This window comes from Zonotrichia albicollis, chromosome 3, assembly GCF_047830755.1.
Source record: "Zonotrichia albicollis isolate bZonAlb1 chromosome 3, bZonAlb1.hap1, whole genome shotgun sequence".
NCBI classification, from domain to species: Eukaryota; Metazoa; Chordata; class Aves; order Passeriformes; family Passerellidae; genus Zonotrichia; species Zonotrichia albicollis.
In genome coordinates this window covers 39,464,889-39,487,878 of record NC_133821.1, presented here as the reverse complement: position 1 = coordinate 39,487,878, position 22,990 = coordinate 39,464,889, and the positions used below count along the sequence as shown (strand labels likewise).

Below are 22,990 nucleotides of genomic sequence, written 5' to 3'. Positions count from 1 at the left end.
CATAAATTAACATGGAACTGAGGGTAGGCAAGAGCAGCAATAAAGGCTAATTAGACCACACAGGCACCACCAGCATGGGACTGTATCTCCAAATGTTGCCAACAGCCAAAAGGTCCACAGCAAAGTGAACTCTTCCATTTTCTTGTGGTTACAGTCCAAGGACAGGACATTGGCTATGAGAATCCAGTGCTTTGATGACTGGATGGGTAGTGATGTTCCCCAAGAATAAACAATTACTGAGGGAAATGAAGTATAAATAAAGCAAATGCCCTGCTTCCCTCCTTTTGGGGCAAATTCTCTCTTCCCACAGCAAGTAAGCAGTGAAACCAGAAAGAAATTAGAGCGGGTATTGGAGAGCCATTGTGACCTGTAGCTGCTCTTGGGTTTGAGTGTGGCCAGCACCATCATATTCCACCATGTATGCAGAAAGTTTTGGGTTTTTTCCTACTGAAGCTATTGAAGCTGAGACATTTTTTTCTTGTTTCCAGTGCTCCATAAGCCCTTACTCAGCAGTGTCCCTGAGCATCAGCCTGCAATGTTGTGCAGAACACAATCCTGCAGTGCCCACAGAAAGGAGTACAGCCTTGATGAACTCCTCAAAGGACAGCAGCAGTCCTTAGGTCCCACACAGTTTTGAATGGCAGAGCAGAGTTTGAGCACCTGGAATACCTCAGGACCATGCACTCACCAGGCTCCCATCTTGCTCTACAAGTTTCTGCCTTGAAAATGCTAGACCAGCATCTTGTGTGTGCTTTATTCAAAGGTCAGCTAAGCCTTTCCTGAACAAACTGGAGGCAACCTGTGGCACAGTCACCACAGGGATTTGTACTTAGGCCCAGGTTAAAGTGAATCTCAGCTCTAAATGCCTGTTCATTCCTTTACATTCCCCAGGTTTGATTGCACACACTGGACTGCAAATGCAGGAATGTTATGGTTTGTGCCGTACTTTGTACATTTGCTGAGCACTGTTGGATGCCTGGGAGCTGCATGGACTGCAGGCTGGCAAGGACTGTGCTGTGTCAGAGCACAGAGAGATGGCTGCCATGCCTTAAGGACACCTGAGGGGCTACCACTGTCAGGAAATGGGAAAAAACGGCGACACAAACACAGCAGCACCTGCCCAGCACTGCTGTTGGGAGGGGAGCTCTGCTCATCAAGCACTGTGGGACAGCTGACCCTCTCAGGTGATCATAGCTCAGCAGAGCTCCCAAAATGTCCCCACTGCTCTGCTGGGCCATGCTGGTTTCCTCCATACTCTGCCATTGAGGCAGCTTCTTTCCCACCATGCTCAAGGACTGAGATGGCATTGCTTTATCCAGAACCATGTGCAGTTTACCCAAGGTGCTGTTTGACATGGACTCTTGCCCAAGGCCTCACTTGCTCCAGAGAAGTGCAAGCTGCTCTCCAGTGAGACCAAAGCATTTGCTTAATATCTGAGTTAATTCCTGTGTTCCCCAGATAGGGCAGAGATCAGGCACTTGGAATAAACTCTCTGTGCAAGACCTCCCTCCCAAATTACAAATGACAGAAGCGTGGTCTTTCTTTTACCCCTTCCCTCCAACCACAGTAGGTATTGCTCCTCTGTCATTTACCTCCCTTGGACATTGTTTTTGCAAGTCCTAGAGGCAGTCTCCTCTCCTCTCTCCTCCTGATGTACAATGCTCAGCCAATTTGCCCACACAGTCAGGAGCTGGGTTCCATCAGGCCTTTAGGGTTACCATGCTCCTTCAGGAGCTGCCTGAAGAATGTTCTGGAAGGGCATTGCAGGCCATCTTTCAGTGGTCAAGCACTTTGGTGGGGTTTTGGCATGGAAACCTCTGCAAGTCAACAGGAGAAGTGTGAAAGTAGCACCAAACCACAGAAGGTTTGGGTGGGCAGGGACCTTTGAGGATGACCTGGTGCACCTCCTGCAGTGAGCACGGACATCTCCAGCTAGCTCAGGCTGCTCAGAGCCTGGCGTGGTGCTGAGCCTGATGCTGGCCATCTTCAGCACAGTGTGTAGCAAGGAGGGATGTGGTACTTTCCCTTGTCAGAAGGGTATTTTCCTCCATGTCCTCCATAAAAAAAATATTTTTTATTTCCTCAAAGTCTCCAGATCAAAAGGACTATTTCCCCTCCTATCAAACAGACAATCCTATTGCATGTAGTCTCAAAAGTCACCTCCCTGAGCAGCCTGCCCTGGTGAGTCTCCCTCTTTCAGCACAGGACAATGAGAACAGAAGAGACCTGGGCTGTATCTAGTCCCTTGCTGTCCCAGACAAAGGCCAAAACTTGTCCATAAAGTCCTCTGCAGAGACTCAGCTCTGCAGAGCTGTTCCGGGCAATGTTTGGTTAGCAAGAGTAATATTTATGTTAAGCATGAATGAGAATCAAACATCAAGCACAGGTTTCAGTTCTGGTTTGGCATTTCCTGAGCAAAACCCCAACAACACATGAAATCTTTAAACCTTCAGGTCTGCATTTCACACTCTCTCTCATGTGAGTGTGTGCCTCCAAGCAGGCTGTCTTGGTATTCTGCAGCGTGGCAATAACAAGCTGGCATTTAGCTGAAAGACACTGCTCCCCTGTTTCACCCACTGAGCACGTCCCAAGGTGCACAACAGGCTGTGGAAAGGTTTCTAGAAATCACTTGGGGTCCTGCTGAGAAGCAGCCACCTCTGAGCATATTGCAGCACTCACTGAATGGCTTCCAACAATGTGAGAGCTTCATTTGTGAGACTCCGAAGGAAATTGTATCCAGTTGTCATTGCAAAAGAGGGAATTTAAGGCATGCACAATGTAATTATTCCCATTGGGAACTGCCAGAAACAACAGGGTGGCACCCCATTGCTGGGGGAGGAGGGGGCAGAGGACAGCGGGGAGAAGCTGTAGCCTATCTCCTGCTGTGTGTGGCCAGGACTTTGATGTCCTGTCTCCTCCAAGCACAAGCCCATCCCCACAGCATCTCAGGCCCTCCCGGTGCCACAGGGGAGCACCAACAGGGCTGGAGGCACAGGGGAACCCCACCAAGGAGCCACAAGCTCTTTGGCTGCCTCGTGTGGGAGCAGGGACCTGTACTCTGGAGAAACAGATGCCTCGGGGTAAGGCCACCAGCAAACAGTTTGGAAGGTCAAAATTTCATTTACAACATGTTACCAGCAAATCACCTGGTTCCAAGTAGGTATTTATGTACTGAGTTCTCAATTTAGCAGGAAATTGGATATCTAAACATTTTTGAGGATCTGTATGTAAAATGAGAACAACAGCACCTCAAATTTTAAGGCAGGTATTTCTGAGGTGACAGAAGCTCCTCCTGGTGAGCTGGGCAGCACTGGCAGACAGAGAGGGGCACTGCTGTCCTTCACTGGGCTCTCCCCAGCCAGGACTCACACTGGAGGCTCTGTGCCACCACCTCTGCTGCCCAGAGCCCTTCCTGGCACTGCCCATAAGCCACAAGGGCTCTGCCTCGGGGAGCTCGCTGCCTTTGCAGAGGTCCTGGCGCAGGGAGCCAAAGACAGCCATTGCTGGGTGGTCAGGCTGGAAAGGCCAGGCAAAGCACATCTGTAAGCTGTCCCAGGCTTCCCCACCACCCCTGGGCTCTGCAAAACATCCTCAATTGTCACCAGGGTTTGAAAAGACCCGGGAAGCAACACCTGGATCAAATCTACGCTTCTTAAACCTGTAAAATGTCCTTTCTTCTCTACCCAAGCTCTTCTCCTCCCAGTGCACAAAGCAAAACATAGCAAAGAGCTCTGGGGGAGGCTGGGCCTGGAAGAGGCTCAAAAGAACCTAATCTCCTTCTCCTGTGTATGTTTTTGCTCTGTAAAGACTTAGTGTACATTGTTGCTCCAGATGTCGGCAGCAGAAGGGAGCAGCCAAGCTGCAGACAGCAGCAGCCACAGGAGAGGGATGTGATGGACACCCTGCCCAGCCAGGGGACATCCTGGCAAAGGTGGCACTGCCCTCCTGTCCCCACAGCAGCACCCAGCTCTGCTGGCATTCACAAACCCATTCCCAGGGCTGATCCTGCTGGCAGGAAAGACAGCCTGGCTGCTGTTGTTAGGAGCAGCAATGTCTCCGCTGCTCTCCCATGAGGAGAACAGCTCAAGGGAAAGCCTGGATGGGTCTGAGCAATGGCTGGAGCTGGATGTCATGGGCAGGACAGCATTGTACTCGCTGCCAAAAGGCAGGAAGAGTCCTACAAATAACCAGTTGCACATGAAATGGCCAAAGCCTGCTGATTAATCTCCAGCATCAGCTCTAGATTTCAGTAGTTGTTTTGATCTGTGTGTTAAATATTCCCAGTGCCTTTCTGAAAGCACATTTGCAGAGGTTTAACAGCAATTAAATTCATATGTATCTCTTGCATGGGAGCTCAGCTTCACTGAATATGGTTTCAATAATCGAGTGGTATTTTGTTTACATGCTGTAATTATTATATTAAAATCTATTCCTAAACCTCACTGCAGACAGAGATTTTTTGGTGTATGGCAGCCTTTGCAATGGAGAGCATGATGCAGAGGAAAAAGGTGACAAGGTAAGTGTGAGGTGAGCACTCATAAGATGACCCAACACCACAAACACAGCTGAGTGGGGTTCCTGACATCCAGCAACAAAAGAGGGCCACAGCTTCCAGCTCTTCAGCTGAAAGCTACTGGATGGCTAGCTGGAATCCCTGAGAGACAGGCACTAGCAGGGGACTTATGTGGGATGCTCTGTGTCCTAACAGGGTCACCAGATGGATAAAATATTTCTGCTTATAGCTGTGGCTTTAAGATTCACACAGCTAGGGCTCACACTTAGCATGAAGATTATGCTCCCCTCAAGTGATAGGATCCCAAATCTTAGCCCTTTAAACTTACCCAGGCCTGCTAGGAAGGGCTCAGAGTCGCCCAGGGGAATTTACCATTTGAAGTAAACTTTCTGGAGAACCAGAACCATAAATCAAGCACAAGGTACTTGATACCATCTCTGGCTCAAAAGCCTTCAGCACTTTCCCTCTCTGGATTTGTATCTCCTTCCTTGTGGCTGTCTTCTCAACGTGCAATGTAAGCTTTTGTAGAGAAGTGCTCTGTTGGTACTGAATGCTTGATACCCAGAGATTTTGCCTTACAAGCCACAGCCAGTGCCCCAGTGAGGACATATCCAGCCCATTTAGCCCAGGAGATAATCAGTTAGAGGTGGTGAGGAGAAGTATTTGAGATCTTGTATTTTCTCTCAGTTGTGAATGTGGACAACCCTGCCCCATTCCATGGCAGAGTCAGATCATGATGGTGTGAACAAACCTCCTTCAGCCCACTGGAACTCAGAGAAAAAGCTCAATGCAGGTGAGTAAAGGTGAAAAGAAGTTGTGGTTTATGCTTCTCATCTCTCCACCTCACAGCACGTGCTTTTCCCTGCTGCCTCCCACCATCATCCCAGCTACACTGCAGAAAACAGTGACTGGTGACTGGTTTGGTGGGAAGGTCAGTATATAAGTATTAAGTGAGGGTGGAAGCTCTGGACAAGCCCCTGCCTGGGCCCAGGCAGTGTAGGTACATTCTGTGCCTGCCCACAGCACCATCACAGCCAGTGCCTGGTCAGATCCTGCCAGGGCCATGCCAGTCTTGTCATGCCAACTTTGCCTCAATAAGCTGGACAGCACGGCGCAGGCTCTCCGGGCTGCGTTACACGACCAGCTGAGCAGGATCCAAGTGACTGCTCTTCTCTTAAAAATCTGTGGCCACAAAAGAGAGTTAATTTGTTTGTCATGTGTTGAGTTGATGACTTTCCTCCAAGCAGAGGAGCTGTGGGAAGAGAAACAGTCAGGGGCTGAGATGAAACGGTACCTCCAGCACTGAAAATGAAGCAGATTTGCCTGCAGTGAGTTTTCCTTCCCAAAAGCCATGCCTGGATAATGTCGGTTTGTACCTAAGAGATAGCAGAGCTGTCAGGACGTACTGTGTGCGGCCGCACAAGGAAACACAAACGTGACCCCTTGGCTCTCAGGAACAAATGTAAGGGGGAGGGGGGAAAAGAATTAGCAGGGGAAGAAAGCAACAAAACCCAAATTCATACAGCAAACAAATGTGAGAGCTTCTATTTTTACTCAGTAATCTACATGCCTGGCCCCCTTCCTATTTCTTCCATTTTTAATCTACAGCAAATATCTCTGAACTGTGCTGAGACAATAAATCTGGGGCCCTTTGAAGACCTTGGGCGGCAGTGCAACAACAATACACTTTATAAACTAAACATTTTGGAGCTTCATTTTCCCTTTGATCTGCAGTGGTACCCCCACTGCATGCGTGTGCACACCCTGAGGCACTTGCACATCCTGCTGAATCCAACATGCCATGGGAGGTTGGGATGTTCTCCACCACTGGTGATGGACACGAGGGAGGTCATGAATGGCTGTAACACACAATGTGCATCCACTCAGGGATGCACATGTGAGCAGAGCTCTTTTGGTAAAAGGACACTGTCAGAGATGTGACCACTCCAACACTGGTAAACAGCAGAATTTAAAAGGCCACAGTGGCAGAATTAATTGTTCAATGGTAGGGGCAGGAAGTGGTTATAAGCAATAGCTTTTTAAAGCACAGTGAGAGAAGAGGAAAGGAACTTTATTGCATGGTATCTTCCTTGTACACACAGGAACCTCAGCAGGGTCATGCCCATGAGATCCACTATACAGCCTTCAGCCCTGAGCTGGCAGAGTGAGTGAGGGCAACAGCTCTTTGTCATCCTTTGTGCAAGCCTGCTCTGGACACTTCGCCTGTGGGGTTCACAGACAATTCTTGACAGTGGAAAAATAATGATGTGATCCCTTCACCACTCTAGTGGCTGTATAGCTGAGCCCACTATGGCCTCCCACAGCCACTGAGCTGAAGGGATGCAGAGCATTTATGAACTGCACGTTAATCACCAGTGCATCACTCACTTAATTCCCAAATACAGCTCCCCTGGGCCAGTGAAATTGCTGTAGATTAGCAAGTAAATGGGATCTCTAAGCACAGCAATTTGGGACAAGAAATAAAAAAGAATCCACAGCTCAAAGAAAGTGAGTGAAATCTGGCTTTGAGAGGCATGTGTGGCCCAGGCTCATATTTCCTGGTCACAGAAATGTGAAGGCCCTGTTTCATCAGCTCAGTCTCCAGGAGTCAATACTCACAGAGCTCTGTCACAGCAGCTAACAGAGATCAATCCTACTGAGCCAGAAAAGAAAGAAGTGGTCACATCTGGAGACACCCTGGCCTCTTCTCCAAGGACTCTCAGCCAAGAGCCAGCCTGGATCAAACCTCTTTGGCTTACAGGAACTGACAGGATCACGGTAGGAGTGAGGAGATCCATGGGTGTGTCCCTGTGGGATCTCAGGACCTGAGTCCTGGGATGCCGGGCCCCCGAGACCACCCTTGGGGGGCCCGGGAGTCCTGGAATGTTGCCAGAAGTGTCTGGTGGCAGGACTTTGACCCTGCACAGGAGACGACAAGGATGAGGGCTTCACAGGGTGAAGGGTGAAAAGATTAGTTAATTAGAGGGTGAAACACAGGGTTTAAGATTTATGTACAGGGGGGTTTAGAGGAGTAAGATGGAAGAATTGGGGTGTGTCCTGCCCTCCTTCTTCTTCCTCTTCTCCTCCATCTTCTTTGGCCACGGTGGCACCTTTGGATTGGTTATTACTAAGAGTACACCGAGTTATAAGAATAAAAAGGATTGGGGAAAAATGATAAATATTGTGCACGTAACAATGGGTATAAAGATAGGTGGCTGTCCAGAGGGCAGCACAGTGTGCTCATAGCTGACTGCTGAGCAGACCTCTGTCGGGCCGAAAGAAAATCTTTTAGATAAACAATTAATAAACATAAAGACCGAAAGAAGAACTGAAGCCTCTTCTCGTTCTTTGATACGTGAGCTGCCCCAAGGCCACTCCGGGCCTTTCCAGGCCCTTCAAACAGCCGAAAACTAGACATGTCCCCTTCACTGCAAACAGACCAGCATTGCTGTGTGATGGAGATGTTACATCCTGAGAAACAGACAGAAGGCTGCTGCCTATCATTCTAACTCATTTTCTGGATAATCCAGCCACTTGTTATCCTGCTATTGTGCAAGCATCAATTCAAACTCCAGAATGACAACTTCTACTGTTTTTTTGGGCTCATTCCTGACAACTATGCCCAGAATGGTTGAGCTGTCACCAGAAGGTTTCCCCTAACTTAGTTGATTGTGGGGAAGAGCTGCACCAGGCGCACACAACTGTGGGGCTAGAAGAGAAGGGCAGTAGCTGCAGCATTTTGAACCAACAGCATCCTCCAGCTCCTACCCTCCAGAAACCAAAGGGAGGACAAAACCCCATTGTTTGACACAAATTAATTTCCTGTGAAGGCTTCAGAATGAGTTGAAAGCACAGGGGAGTGCACACACAGAGAGCCCAGAGCCTGAAACCTGAGCCAGAGTAGGCTGCAGCGAGCCAGCCTGATGGAGCGGGGAGCTCTCCCATCCATCCATCCATCCATCCATCCCTCCCTGTGGGATGCGAACCGCGCTGCCCTGCCTTGTTGTATTCATATTTCTAGAGTCCCAGCTCTCAGGCTGCCACAGCTCTCAGCTGTCCTATCTTCTATTGTTGTTATTACATTTCTGGAGTCCCAGCTCTCAGGCTGCCACAGCTCTCGGGTGACCTATCTTCAATCATGTCGGGGTCACCGCTTGTTGTTATTATAGTTCTAGAGTCCCATACTGTCGCAATCGTATTTCTAAAGTCCTGTACCTTCTCAGTGATATTTCTTGGGCGCAGTTCTTCACAGCACAGACTTCTTCTTCTGCTTGTTGCTGCTTCTTAGTCAGGATTCCTTCCAGGCTCTCCCTGACTGGCCAAGCCCACCCCCTTTTATTACAGTTATCTTCACTAGCTACAGCTGCAGCCCAATTAAGGACATTGCAGCTGCAGCCCATCAAGACCAACTGGGGCTTATCAGGGCAAGGCCGATATACAGATATTCAAATACAATACAGATATTTTACTAGGACTCCTACTATATTTCCCCCTTTTCTTTTTCTTACAGAGACAGGTTTTATATATTCTACTTACAAATATACAATACATATATTTTCCCAGCTCTTGACTGTACAATACAATACAACTAGGACTCCTACTATACCGCCTTGGCCGGAGCCGGCCGGCAGAGGGGAGCATTGGTGTTTGGACAGATGCAGGTCTATGTCATGGGCAGAAGGGCTGAGCAAAATGCTGACCCTCCGCTGCACACTATGGATCCCTCTGGAATAATTCTCCAGGCTCCTTTCAGCCATCTTAGAAGGTCTTGTTCTCCAGCTGCTTCTCAGGTCCTCTCACACTAGGTCTTCTAACCATGAGGATTGTCAAAGCCAAGCTTCAGGAAATTCTCCCTACCAAAATCAGAATATCCTTCTGAAAATGTAAGATTTCTTTTTAAAGGATTGAGGTCTTTGGTTCGCTTTCTTGCTGTGAAAGCTACACACAAGCTTCCCTCTCCCCTCAGGAGCCCTGTTGTCATTGCTTGGAGGATGTGGGAGATGAGAGCCACGTGTGAGCACAGCACTCCAGGAGCTGCAGCTCCAAGAGTATTCAGAGAGCAAACCCCAAGGAGAGGGGTTAAGTTTGTCTCTGGTGTCTCAGGTCCTGCACAGGGGATGGTTGTACAGTGCCTGGGAGCGGCTGGGGGTGGCTGGGATGTTCCCCCTAGATAATTCATTCTGCTTTCAGACAGTGCACAGGGAGAATAAGTATGGGACTAAACACTGGCTACGTGTTCTGTACAACACAGAATTTAGGGGCCAGAGGAGCTCCAGAAAAGACTCTGGGAGGTTGTTTAGTCCACCACAATCCCAAGAGTGCATCAGCTATGCCTGCAGTGCTTCTGACATTTTTCCAACCTCTCCTTTGAGACATATCCACCAATGGATTTCCACCACTCTTTTATCCATTAGTAGGGGTGACCTAGGACATGTTTAACAACTTGGGCAGGGAACAGAGAAGGTAAACACTGGAGTGACTTTACTTTCCAGGATGAGAGAAGAGAAGAAAGTCAAACAGAAGTAAGGAGGTGGATGGGAAAGCAGAGAAGAGCCACAAAAGGCTGCCAAGATTTGAAATTTTGTCTCCTTCCACCCTCCAAGAGCTACACAAACCCTAATCCTCCTCTTGCCACATCTGGGGGCCCAAAAGGCTTCCGGATGGTTGACAAAAGAAGAGTCAGGGCTATGTCAGCACCCCATGAGGTCACATCACTGCTGGGAGGTGATGTGTGAGACCATGACTGTAAAACCCCTGTCTTCATCAGAAGCCAGCACTGAGCCCAGGAGCAAGGTCATGTTGGGGAGGACACGTCCCTGGTGAGTGGTGCTGCTCTCTCCTATCCAAACACCCTTTCAGGTTGTCAGGAGTTGGTGGTGCCCATGCCAGGGCCTCTCTGCTGCAGCAGATCTCCAGCAGCTGGCTCATTGCAGTGCAAGGCTCCAAGCCTGTTACAGCCCTGTAATAGCAGAGCAACTCCACTCGGTACAATTCAGCATTACCACTGCTGTTGATCTTGGCGTGTTATTTATCCATCTCCCAAGCCATAAATTTCCTTCCTGGACTCCGTGACTTGCTTTATAACCACACTCTTTGCGCTGAGACTGCAAAGCCCTGGGGGCAAGACCTTTGCCTCCACACTTTCTATTTAGGGCCATGCAGTTTTATGACACTTAACAGAAAGAGTAACTTCCCAGATGACTTTGCAGCCATCACAGAAGTTTTTTTTAAATGCTACCTTTTTGGCTACTCAGAAGGTCACTGATAGGAGCAGGGATAAGCCTCAAGCCCAAGCTGCTACCACATGGAGATGAGGAGATGCTGGTAGCTCACTTGCAAATACGACCTACAACAAAGCATAAAATATTTGCCCTATTCTCCCAAATGTATCAACATTAAATCCCCCACCAGGATCTCATTACTTGGCTTCTGTTTCTTAAGTCTGAAGCCTTTAAGGAGGTGAGCAGCCCCACCACATTATCACTGCAGGCTCAGCTGCCTGCATGATCTCTGCACCAAGCTTTGGGAGCTGAAGCAAAAGCAGTGTTTGCACTGCACACATTCATGTTTGACTCCCAGAGAGGCCCTAAGCTCACCAGCCTCCCAGCTTGTGCACCAGGACCAGCATCAGCTAGCTCCTGCTCCCATCCCTATCCCAAAGTCAGCCACCCCCACCAGCCTTCCTGCTCTGGACCTCTGCAAGGGTCACTTTTCATTGGGGTGAGGGAACTCAGCAATGCTTTCCATCCCTGCCTGCCTCAGCTTGGAGGGGTCCCTTGAGTGCCCCATGGAAGGAAAGGCACATCTGGGCTGGATCACAGGGTGGTGCAGTGGCTTTTACAGCTACATCCTGCATATGTTTCTGAGCAGGACATGTATTCTCACAGATCAGGATGCACAGAGCCCCCAGGGCTGAGGGCCCTCACTCACACAAGCCATCCCAGGCTGCCCCCTCTTTGGAAGGCTAAGCTGTGGACACCTTGGCAGGCTGGAGGTGGTGGGAGGAGATGCTCTGGCCCATGCTGTGGCTGATGCTTTCCCACTGGGCATGGAAAATTGCTTTCTTCTGAGAACAGAGGCCAAACGGAGGGAATCATTTACACCATTGGGAAGTGGGTGTAACACTGCAATTTACTGGCATATTGCAGCCACAGAGGCAGGGACTTTGCATGGATAAAGAGAGCTGTGAAGAAAACAAGGGAGGAGGCAATGAGGCTGAAAGTAAATCCACAGAGATCAATAATGTTACATTAGATTTATGCCAGTTAGTAAACCAAAGGTTGTGCTCTGCTCTCTGCAGCACTGGTTTATCACAGCTCCAGATTTTATGCCACGGTCACTGCAAGCAGGATCTGTCCCCTGAGGTTTTAGGAATAACCTCTTTCTCTCAAAACTCTTTTCTTTAGCTGTCTGTGGGTTGAGAGAAAGAGACAATGATGTGTGGATGGAAAAACAACCAAAAAAAGAGAACTAAATTAAAATTAAAACGCAGCAAGACTCCAAAGAATTTACAGATGTCTCTCCTCTCCTTCCCCCCACTGCCTCTCTGTGGTCAGCTGTAAATATTTATCTGGCAGGCTGCAGTGAAAGGCATGGCCCAAAACACTTAATCACAATTCCAGCATGGCTGCCCTCCAGAGCACCCCAAACTTGGGGGACAGTGGTTTTTTTCTGCAGCATTGTCAGAGGAAGGCACTTCTGTCCTTATGCAGGCAAACAAGCAACTTCAAAAGCAATCTCCATTATGGGCTGCTGGGTGCTTTGTTTGTCTTCTTCCTTGGATATTTTTTCTTTTTAAAGGCTCTGGTTTTCTTTTTAAACCTGAGTGGTGAAGGTGGGCAAGCCCTGTCACCCCACTGTCAGCAGCAGCCTGGTGCTGACTGACAGGCAGAAGTAGAGTTGAAGGTGAACTGGATCAGTGAGGAGGTTTGGGAAATCTTCCCCAGAATCAAAGGAATTATTATATTTCTGTAATTCACCCCAAACTGTTCCACAAGTACTGGTGGAACCTGACCCCATCTTCCCTATGAAGGGTGGCTCTGGGCTGGAGCCTTGGCAGCTTCCATGGGTCTCTCAGCAGAAATTTGGGACAAGTGGAAGCACTGCTAGAGCCTGGCAATTGCAGGGGCTTTGCTTTTGAGGCTGCCCAGCAAGAAATACCATTGGCACAGGAACTGCTGTGCAGCAATGGGTACCTGCAAAATCACAAGCATAAACCATGGGACCAGGGACTTGCGAGCCTCACTCCCTGGTTTTCACTGTCATGGTGAGTCTGGCCTTCTGATGTATCTCCTGCAAGGATTCTGGGAAGATTTCCCCATCTTCAGCTGCACTGTTCCCCACAGACAACCATTACATCAGCTCTAAACCCTGAATATTGATATTTCTGCATCTCCTGGTGGCTCAGCCTCCAGTCTGGGAGAGGAGAAAGGACCATAACACACAAGGCTGTGGGTCCTCTGGAACTCACCCTCAGGGCCTTCCTCTATGTTTGCTCCTGCCCCAGGGGCTAGAGCACATAAAGAGGCAGCCAATGCTCACTTTGTGTCCCAGCTTCCAGCCTCCCCAGCCAATGTGTGGCAGAGTCTTCCTTGGGAGAAGAACTTAAACGTCCCACCAAAAGCTTGGTTGCTACTTCACCATAGCGATTATTGCCTCAGTTTCCAGATGAAACACAAACATATTTTGTTTTTACAGTTCTTTGCTATTTTCTGCAGGGAGTGGCACACTTTGGCCAAGCAGAGCCATGCATGACATCATATTTTCTTATTGGCCTTTACTGCACTGCAATTGCCTCACCAGTTATTGCTACTTACTGCCAAGCAGCTGTTTCACCACCTGATTGTTTATCAGCCTGCCTTTATGCTTTCCTGGGCATTGAGATTCACTTCATTTTCTCCCTCCTCCTTGCCATTATTTCCAGTGGAAATGATGCTCTGTCAGCACATCTGCAAACATGCAGATTTCCTTGAAAAGGCAACCCCACTACTTGCTCCTTTAGAGCAGGTGATCAGTGACCATACAGATAAATTGGTCTGAGGTTAATCTATAATCCTGTCAGGGGCTGCTGCATTTTTTTACAGTCTCAGAGCCTAGAGAACTGTTAAAGCCCCCTCCCTCTAAATATAAATATATGATAATCTCAACATCCTTCAAGAAATAAACTCCCTTCTCTGTTGTAATAATTGCAACCTTGCCATTGCTATGCAAAGGGTACCTAAAAATGCAGACCAGCTAAATCCAAAAGTTTTCAAAACCCAGAGTAGACAGAGTTCAAACTGCAGAGTTTTTTAATCTACTTCTAAAGCCAGTGCTGTGAGATTTGAGGCCTTTGAGATTTTGTAATCTCTAGGGCTGCCAGTATTGCAGCAGTTCACTGTGAGCACTGACCCCAGCTGCAGCACCATCAGGGGGCTGTAGGATGCTCTGGCTAAGGCAGGCTTTCCCAAAGGGCTCTCTTTGCTTTGACCACAATGGACTGCTAGGTTTTTATTGCACACAGGGCACTGTACCATGGGACATTTGCAGTCTCCCTAGTGCAGGTGTTCTCTGAGCCCACCCCACTGAATACACAGCATCAGATCCCAAAATCCCAGAAAGTGCCAGGCCCACCTTTTCCCCTTGCAGTGCAATGAATGGCATGGTGCAGGGGCACATGGGAAAAGGCTGCTTTTATGGCAGGGGGCATGGTGCCCTGGACAAGGGGGGAGGTGAGGGGTGGCTTTACATGGGGACATCCCAGGGGACAGCCCCAGCAGTGCCAGGCCCTGCCTTGGCAGAGGATGGAGCAGAGCTGTGCTCCGAGTGTCCCTGCTCCGTGGATCCCTGCTGACATTACCCAGCTGCAATTCCCAGCACCTGCTCTGTGGCTGCTCCTCATGTCCAGCAGCCAGGCCCTTGGGGTGGCTGCTTCATCCATCACTCCCTGCTCCCCTGGGACAGCCAGCCGCTGCTGCCTTCATACAGCTGAGGCAGACGTGGCAGGGAGGGGAGGGCACGTGGGCAGAGGAATGTTCTCCATACTGCAGCTGCTGCCAGGCTGACAGCAGCAGCCAGAGCTGGGCTTTCCCACGGTCCCTCCACCTTCCCATCAGTGTGGGGGTGAGGTGCCAGCCTGGCCCCTGGCTGCTGCCCTGCTCTCAAGGGGTGGGGAAGTGGAAGGGGCTGCCTGGGCTCAGCTGGAGCTTCTCTGCCCCAGACATTAAGCATGATGACATTTTGGCAATGCACTTTGTCCTCCTGTTTTGTGAGCCAAGAGTTTATAGACCCCCAGGGAGAAGAACTTCTTCTTCCTCCCAGCCACTACCAGTCCTGCTTTTAGCTGCAGGCACCTTTGCTGCATGCCCCTGAGCTGCAAATGGGTCTCTGCTGCCACTTGTTCTCTTGGCTTATCAAAGGGGGAAAAAAATAAAGAAAAGAGAAATCAAGCATATATTTGCTGCTTGCTTTTCCTCTTCAGGAACTGATTGGGAACAGCAGTTTTTCAGCCTGGCCAGTGCCACCCTCCTGCCCACCCCCTATTTTGCCCAAGAATCAGCAAAGTGGCTGCTCCAAAGCGGCTCCACGAGCCTCCTGCTTCTCAGGCTCCTCCCTGAGAAGCAGGAAGCTCATGTTGCCTGCAGACCCCACGGGGAATCTGCTGACTGGAAGGCAGCTCCACATGTTCCACCATCTTCAAGGGACATCTTGGGTCCAGGGTCACATCAGCTCAGGCACATCCCCATCTGCCTGATGTTGGTCTCAGGGCCTTTCTGCTGTTCAGAGATACAGGGGCAAGTCTGTGCTGGCAGCTGTGGTGGGAGACCTGGACACAGCATCAAAGAGAAATGGAACCTTCCTTCCCTCTGTCCTCACCAGGAAAGGACATCCCCAACAGCCTGACCCAGCCAAGATTGTGACATGAAAGGATGACTTGAGCTACACCCTGTTTATTTTCATCCCTGCTCTTTCTATCACAAGCCCAGGAAGCCCAAATTATTTACCGGATACAGAGGGAAACAACAGAGTGATTCAGAGATCAGGAAACTTTTCATATCTCAGAGGGAAGATAAATACTCTTCCTTTGCAGTAAGTGAATTGTTTATAGTGCCAGCACCAGGACAAAAAGTGTTGTTCTCCTGGTTGATATAGGATTGTCAAGGCCAGGCCACCTGTGAGCTCAGCCATCAGGCAGAGGCAATGCTGGCATCTCTAAAGCCTGATGGGGGTTTCCAACCTGTACAGGTCTTAGAAGATTAATTTCTGAGTGGCTGTTGTAAGGAAAAGGCTAAAACTTTTCCAGGCAGCTGCAAGATGCCATGGGAAGGTGAGGAGTTACCCAGTCCATGGTACCCAGCCTCTTACAGTGGCAAGCAACCAGGCAGCAGATGACCCCAGCTGAGAAGCCCAAAGTGTCTGGTTCATGTCCGGAGTATTTCCAGACACACTGCAATGAGCCCTGGCCAGCCTCAGCTCCAGAGAGCAGCAGCATCACTCACAGAGCAAAGGCCTGGTCACATAGGAAGCCCTTGGCAGCATCCCCATGTCAGCACCAGGTGCCTTTGGTGGCCTACCCTGAACTCCTGGGTCCAGAACAGAGCAGTTGATGGAGCAGCGTTCCCTCATGAGTGGGGCTGGAGAGGCACAGAGGGACTCACAGATCTCATCCTGCACACCCTGGACAGGGTGGTTATTATAGCTGGTTCCTATAGCCCAGCCCAACTGGGCAAATCCACTCAGCTGCCCTAGCTCCCCACTCTCCTGAAGAACAGCTGTAACATCCTTTGGCACATGGACAAAGCTCACTGAAGGAGCAATGGGAACTGTAAAGCCCCTCTGAATACCTTCTTCATGGTGTTTAGACAGCACAGCCTAAGGCACAAAGAGATTGGATTCCCATAGCCACAAATTATAGAACATGTTCTTCTTTTAACTGGTGCTTCAGATGATCCCAGGCACGTGGGATCAATTGTGGTGGTTAACCACCCTGCAGCACCACCTCAAGCACTCCAGTTAGTGCTGACACTTCTGCCACCTGCTTCCTTCCCATTCCAGCCACAGCTGAAACTTTTTGTGCAACCAATGATTCCTCTAAGGACCTGAACTCTTTGCTTATTCTGTTCTGCATTTCAGCTCCAAAGGGAGATCTTTGTGCAGAACCAGTGGGGTTCAAAATTACCCAGAAAATTCAGTATTTTGGTGTGCACAAGTAAAGGCCTATTTACCTCAAATATTGCGCTGTCTCCCAGGGGCAATCATAAGTCTACAGTTTGTGGAGCACAACAGTAATGAAAGCCCCAGAAATACCACTGGAGATGGGAAGGTCAGGTGATTTAATAGGAACCATATGTGCTGCTCCAAGTTTTCTGAGTAATCCAGCTTCTGCATGTCCTCGCTGCATTACAGACATGATGCATCATCTCCCCTTTCCTTGGCTTCGTTACAGGGACTGAATCTCCCCCGAGACCCTAATTGCTTCAAATGCTCTCTGCTCTATTTATATTTGATTTTACCCAATGGTTTCAAGCAATAGTGATGCTGAATGACTGTTGATCTAGGGCTGCACCCTGACTGACATCTGCTTTGAAGGCATTGTGTGCAGGTCTGTTTGAGTAACAGGGCAGAGAGGACTCTGCTCTTCAATTAGAAGCTTTATAATGATCCAGCCAATACAATGTTTTTCTTCACAGACAGAGCCATGTGACCATGATGGTTTTCATATCTGTGGACTTAGTTTCAGGCTGATGTGTATCTTTCCCTTTTCTTTGTGTTGGGTCCTTGCCTCGGTGTCACCCTCACAAATTGGTGGTAGCTCCCCTCACTTAGGCCCAAGTGCTGCCAAACCTTGATAACCCACCCTGTCCTATCTGAAAAAGGACCTTTCCAGCCCTGCCTGGTGGAAATAACTGCAGCAGGCCCCACTGCTGGCAGCCCTGGCATCTAGAGGTCAGCAGAGAGGGGGAAGGGAACATTTTGGACACAGACCTGCCTCAAGGCCCGGGCCTCCCTGCGCCGCCACAAGGGCTGGGTGGTGGCGGAGGGCGGGGGCAGCAGGAGCACGGGGAGCAGACAGATGGCTACACAGCCAACCCGGCTATTACCGGAATAAATTGGGTAAATCACAGGCTAAGCAGTTGCTCTCCCCGCGGTAGAAGAGGATGTGACACTGTGATTGAAAATTAGCAGCATCTCAGAGGCAATCATGGCTGGGAAGCTTGCTGTGCTGGGAAGCTCCGCTCAGCCGGGTGTTGCACTTGGACTGTGTCATTACTGCACCTTAAACCACAAGAACAAAGTGTTTGGGACATGCTAATGACACCAGGAGAAACAGAAGCATTTTGATTTGGTAGTAATTGTAGTAATTATTTGCTACCAGGGCAGATATGAATACAATATAATGGGTCTGATTATTTATCAGCATTCAACACCAGAAAGAAAACAATGCCGGTAAATAGCAGAGGGTTTATTTTGGGGAACTGTTTAAAGCCAAGAAAGGACAAAACATCTCTGTTCAAAACAGGGCCTGTGGAAGCCTCGTGGCAAAGATCTAAAAAAGGTTTTCAGGCTTCACAAGAGCTATATATGATTGAGGTTTGGCCCTGATGTGTTTGGCTTGGTGGCACTGCCAAGGTGCCAGGTTTGCTGAGCAGCCTGCCCTTGGGCAAGACCCTGACCAACACATTGCCAAATGTCACCCCTGGCAAAGAAACCACCCAGGATAGAGCATTTGGCAACCCATTTTGGAAAAACTTAGCAAAGATGCTTCAAAGACTTGCAGGAGCACACAAACAGGAGAGATGTAGGCACAGCAGGACAGGTCTCACAGCAGCAGCACTCACCATTGGGGAGCAAAGGCCTGTGTCACACACGCTCCCAGGCCACTAGAACAAGGACAGAGGCTGAGCAGCCTGCCTTGGAGTGCTGCAGGACATGCCAGGGCAAGGCAGGCATTGCTTTAGGGCACCCTTTGGTAGAAAACTTTTCTCCAATTGCAGATGGCAGCCATGTTCCTTTCAAAGGGGCTCTGTTGTCCCCATTCACCTCCCTAGCTGGCATCCAGCTCCCATGGCACTTTCAGTTCCTCCACTCATCCAACCTCAGAGCTGCTCTGCTGTGAGTATGTCAGAGAGGAACATCAGTAGTCTCTGCAATCAGCTCTGGCCAACCTACCAACAGACCCAGCTGTTGCCACAGCAGGCACTGATGTGAGCAGCCACAAAAGCAAACATCTTTGGGCTCCTCATGTGTCTGGAGCTGCCTGCACATCCTGCCCCAGGCTAGCTGAAAACATGTGGTCAGCTCCTGCCAGCCTGGCGTGCAGCTACAGCCAGAGTGAGCTCTCAAAGCATCTACAGCTTCTGCTTCCTCACCCCCTTGCTTGAATAAGCCCACTGAAGTGTAGCTCAGGAAATGGTGCGATACCGACATGCTTAAATGTTCTCATCAGCACTGATGGTACTTCTGCAGAGCCTTGCTGCTCCAGCTGCATCCTCTCAGATGCTGGCTTGAGGTTTACCACGTGAGGGTTACCCATCACTGGAGGATGCTTGTCTTGCTTTCCTAACCTGTTCCTCAATTTCAAAAGATAATTCCATGCATGACATATCCACTATAACACTGCAGCAGTGCTCAAACCAAACTCACTGTTCCTATGACACATGAACACTGGCCTGCCACCCAGGACAGACCTGACACCCTTCAGAAACCTGAGCTATGCCTTTGTGACCAACCTCTGCACACAGCCGTCGTGGATGATTCAGGCTCAGCCTGGCTGTGCCAAGGGACGTGATGGATGCCAGACAGCCTTGATGAGCCAGGGCTCTCCTGGCAGGCCCCAGCACCCCACACTGAGGGCAGAGATGATGCTCATTTGCAGCCAAGCAAGTACATCAGCGAGTGGCTCAGGAGCAGTGCAGGAGGTGAAGGGGGTCACTCCCAGCCTCACCATCAAACACGAGGGCTGAGTCACCACTGAAGCCTCTCCATGGAGAAATTCTTGGAAGTGCAAAGGCAATGAACATGCACACAAGGTGGTGCTGCCATGGCAGGGTCGGTTGCTGGCACATGTGCCTGTTTGGAGCTACTGGCCCACCTGGAACCCTGGCAGGAGCAGACCCTGCCACTGAGGAGGGGGCAGAGATGGGGCTGGCACACAGTAACCTACCCCAGAAAATGCCCCTAAGTCACCACCCTCCTCAACCAGATGTGGCATTTCTGCATGTAGTTTCCTAGGTAGTCTTTTTCTTTTTTCTTCTTTCTTTCCTTCTTTTCAAGTCTGTAGCAGTGTAAAAACCAAGCAGCCACAGCATCCTGTGGCAAAGGGTTCCCCAGTGCAACCCCACATTCTGTGCAGATCTGCCTCTGGTCGTTTGCTTTGAACCCACCACCTGCTACTTTTATTTGATGTTCCTGAAGTTCTTGTCTGAGAAGCAACATACAATCACACTCTAATTTGTATTGAGATCACCTGGTCTTGAGTCACTGGTGTCCACGTGTGTGCTTGTTTTTAATTCAATGGTGAAAGCTCCCAAGTGCCTCAAGATCAGGCATAAGTAAATTTTTCTTCACTTTTCCAGTCATTACTGGTGTGATACTCTGCCAGTTATTACCATAATGGATGACACTGCAGAAACAGGAAAGAAACAGCACCCCCCTTGCCTTGGCATACGTAACCCATCTGTATGCCCTCCATGCACCACTGCCTGCAGCCACCTGGAAACACACAGGCTCATTCACACCCCTCCCCTGCACAGGCCCTTCTGCCCATGCTCCAGATGCACATCCACCAGCATCCATCCTTCCAGAACCACACTTGCAGGCATGCATGCCCCTTTATCTTTACTCCTCCAACACATCCTTCTGAATAAAATATAACGAATATGTCATAAATACAAACACCACAGGCACATAAATACCACTGTAAATGCACTGTGTCTATATACCCACACTTCATCAGCACATATCCCATTCAATCGTAACTTGATACACACCCTTGAATGCATTCTTCCACCCCACACCTTGCCTCAAGATGCTATGCAGCTTCAGGAAGAGCAAAGGAAAGCCCAAAGTTGTTTGAATGAGATGGTCTGTCCAGCTGGAAATTCTGCTTCTGTTTTTCCAGTGCCAAGCCATGTTTCAGTGGCTTCCATGGAGCCTGAGGTGAGAACCCTGGCCCCAGCAGCACTGACAGTTTTGCCCATTCTCCTAGTCAGTCCCATAGGTAGGCAGATGGGTCAACACTCAGCATGCACCTGGAAACAGGGTGGGTTTTCCAAGCAACACTGCACTTTGCTGCACAGAGGGGTGAGTGTGCCACAGATGGGCTTCACATGGAGCCCTGCCACAGACTGAGCCAGTCAGGTGAGCACAGGGCACTCTGCTCATGGGGGACTGTCAGAAGACAGAGATTTCTGCACAAATGGAGCACAGTGAGACAGAAATATATATATATAGATCACATGTGTGCATGCATGTACATACATGTATGTCAGAAAATGTTTGGACAATGCCAAGAAGAGACAATCCTGTGTGCTGGCTGCAAAGGGACTCACTGAGGCTCAGGGCATAGATGGAACAATCCATTTTGCCACTGCTGGGATCTTTGTTCTTCTCTGCTATTTTCAAAAGGCCATAGCATTAACCTAATTAATTTACTTTAATTGGAGAACAGTATTAGCTTAAATGGTCCTGCTTAAGTCGTAGAGGAGCCATAGCCAAGCTCTTGAAACAGCCGCTTGTCCCCATTCACCCTCCTGCAGATGGTTCACGCAGCTGAGCTGCACTTTGGCACAACAGCCCTGCTCTGAAGGGAAACACCTGCACGTCTCCAAGCAAGAGGGCTAAGAGCAGAGAAAGGACTCCGAAGTTACAGGCTGTCCTGCTGAGCCAGGACCCAGACCTGGTGGGAAGCCAGGAGCTCCGGCAAAGTGAAGGTCCTGAGGGACCCACACCAACCTGACCGTGCTCACAGTGCTCAGACCTCAGCCAGCATCCCTGCCCACTCTGGCAGAGGAGGAAGTGTTTGCACAAGCTGGTTTGAAACCCACAGGGGTGATCAGCCCTGCAGGATGGATGCCAGAGGCAGAAACAGGGAGCAGTGGCTACAGCAAGGACCGTGGCTCAAAGACCACAGTTCAGCTCTCATTTCCCTGGTTTCTGCTGATGCCTCATGCAGTGGCTTTGGGAAACTGTTCCCACATGACAGGGTCTGGCATCTAAAGGAGGCCAACACCCCCCACTCTCCTTTCTACATCTTCCTCTCTCTCTCTTTACATCCTCCTGTCAGTAACAGTGGTAGCTACAGCTGAAAAGTACCCTGTAAGATCTTCATGAATACCCCTAACCTGCCTTCCTTGAGCTTCAGACTTGTTGCCATATTGCAGTTTACCATTATTTCTGTTCCACCACAAAAGCTGCCCTGTTCTGTCATTAACCCAGGGGCAGCAGCAGCAGCAGCAGCTCTACCCCCATCTCACCCTGGCCACTGGGCTGGCTGTGCAATGCCAAACTGTGTGCCAGCTTCCCACCCTTCACTGGCTGTACCCTGGCTTTGGAGCACTAGGTGTCCATACTCCAGCCTAGGGGATACAAGGGCAATGCATCACTCTCTCTGAATGCACAAAACAGACTTACAACAAGCTTGACCTGGCAGCGGCCTACATTTGATTAGGGTTTGTGCAGTCACAGCCACCAGCATGGTTTTGAACAGCATCTGGGGCTCCAAGGGCAGTTGTGCTGAGGGATCAGGCTGTGCTGGAAGACACATCCCAGAGGAAAGCATTCAGTAAGGGAGGTAAAAGAGAAAGGGCTCGGGGGAGCCAGCAAGGCACCGTACAACCCTTGCAAAATTGGCCAAGACCAATTAACAAGCTGCAGCTGACAGAGAAGGGAGTATTTCAAGATAAGAGAGATGGCAAGAAGCCTAGAGGAGATCAGAGCTTGGAGGGAAGAATGGAAAAGGCCTCCTGGGAATGAATCTAAGTAGGACTGCTAAGGGAATTTATGCTAATATCTCTCAGGAGGCCTTGGAAAAGGGGACATAGGTAATAGCCTTGTGAGATGCTGGTGAGGATACAGACTGAGGAGTGGGGGAGAGACAGGAATTAGCTCAAGTAAATAACAAGGGGTGGGGAATGCACAAGTACCCGAGATGGGAGTATTTAGAGCAAAATCTAGAGGAAGGGATGAACTACAGCTAAATTATGGAGAAGGAAAAGTACTCTGGCTGTAAACAAAAGGGCTGTGGAGACTCTCAGGACAGACACGCAGGACTTCCTGAAGTTAAAATTACAAGCCAAAGACCATTTGGGTAGTTACTCAAATCCAAAGCACCATGTTGGTGAGGGAAGCACCAGTGAGGGACAGTACACCACACCTCAAATGGAGCAGGTACACATACAAAGAGCCTGGCATTCATTTTGGACAAGCTCTCCATTTCCAAAGCCATTCACTTGCATTGTGGAGTGCTTGGGACTGGCTGCACTGTGTCACTGCTCATTC

The 22,990-nt window shown here is 49.5% G+C and overlaps 1 protein-coding gene across 3 annotated transcripts in view; it reads right to left on the bottom strand.

Moving 5' to 3' along the window:
• LOC102067897 (uncharacterized) overlaps positions 1 to 22,990 on the bottom strand; it is a 108,389-nt gene that overhangs the window by 25,010 nt on the left and 60,389 nt on the right. The window lies entirely within an intron of this gene.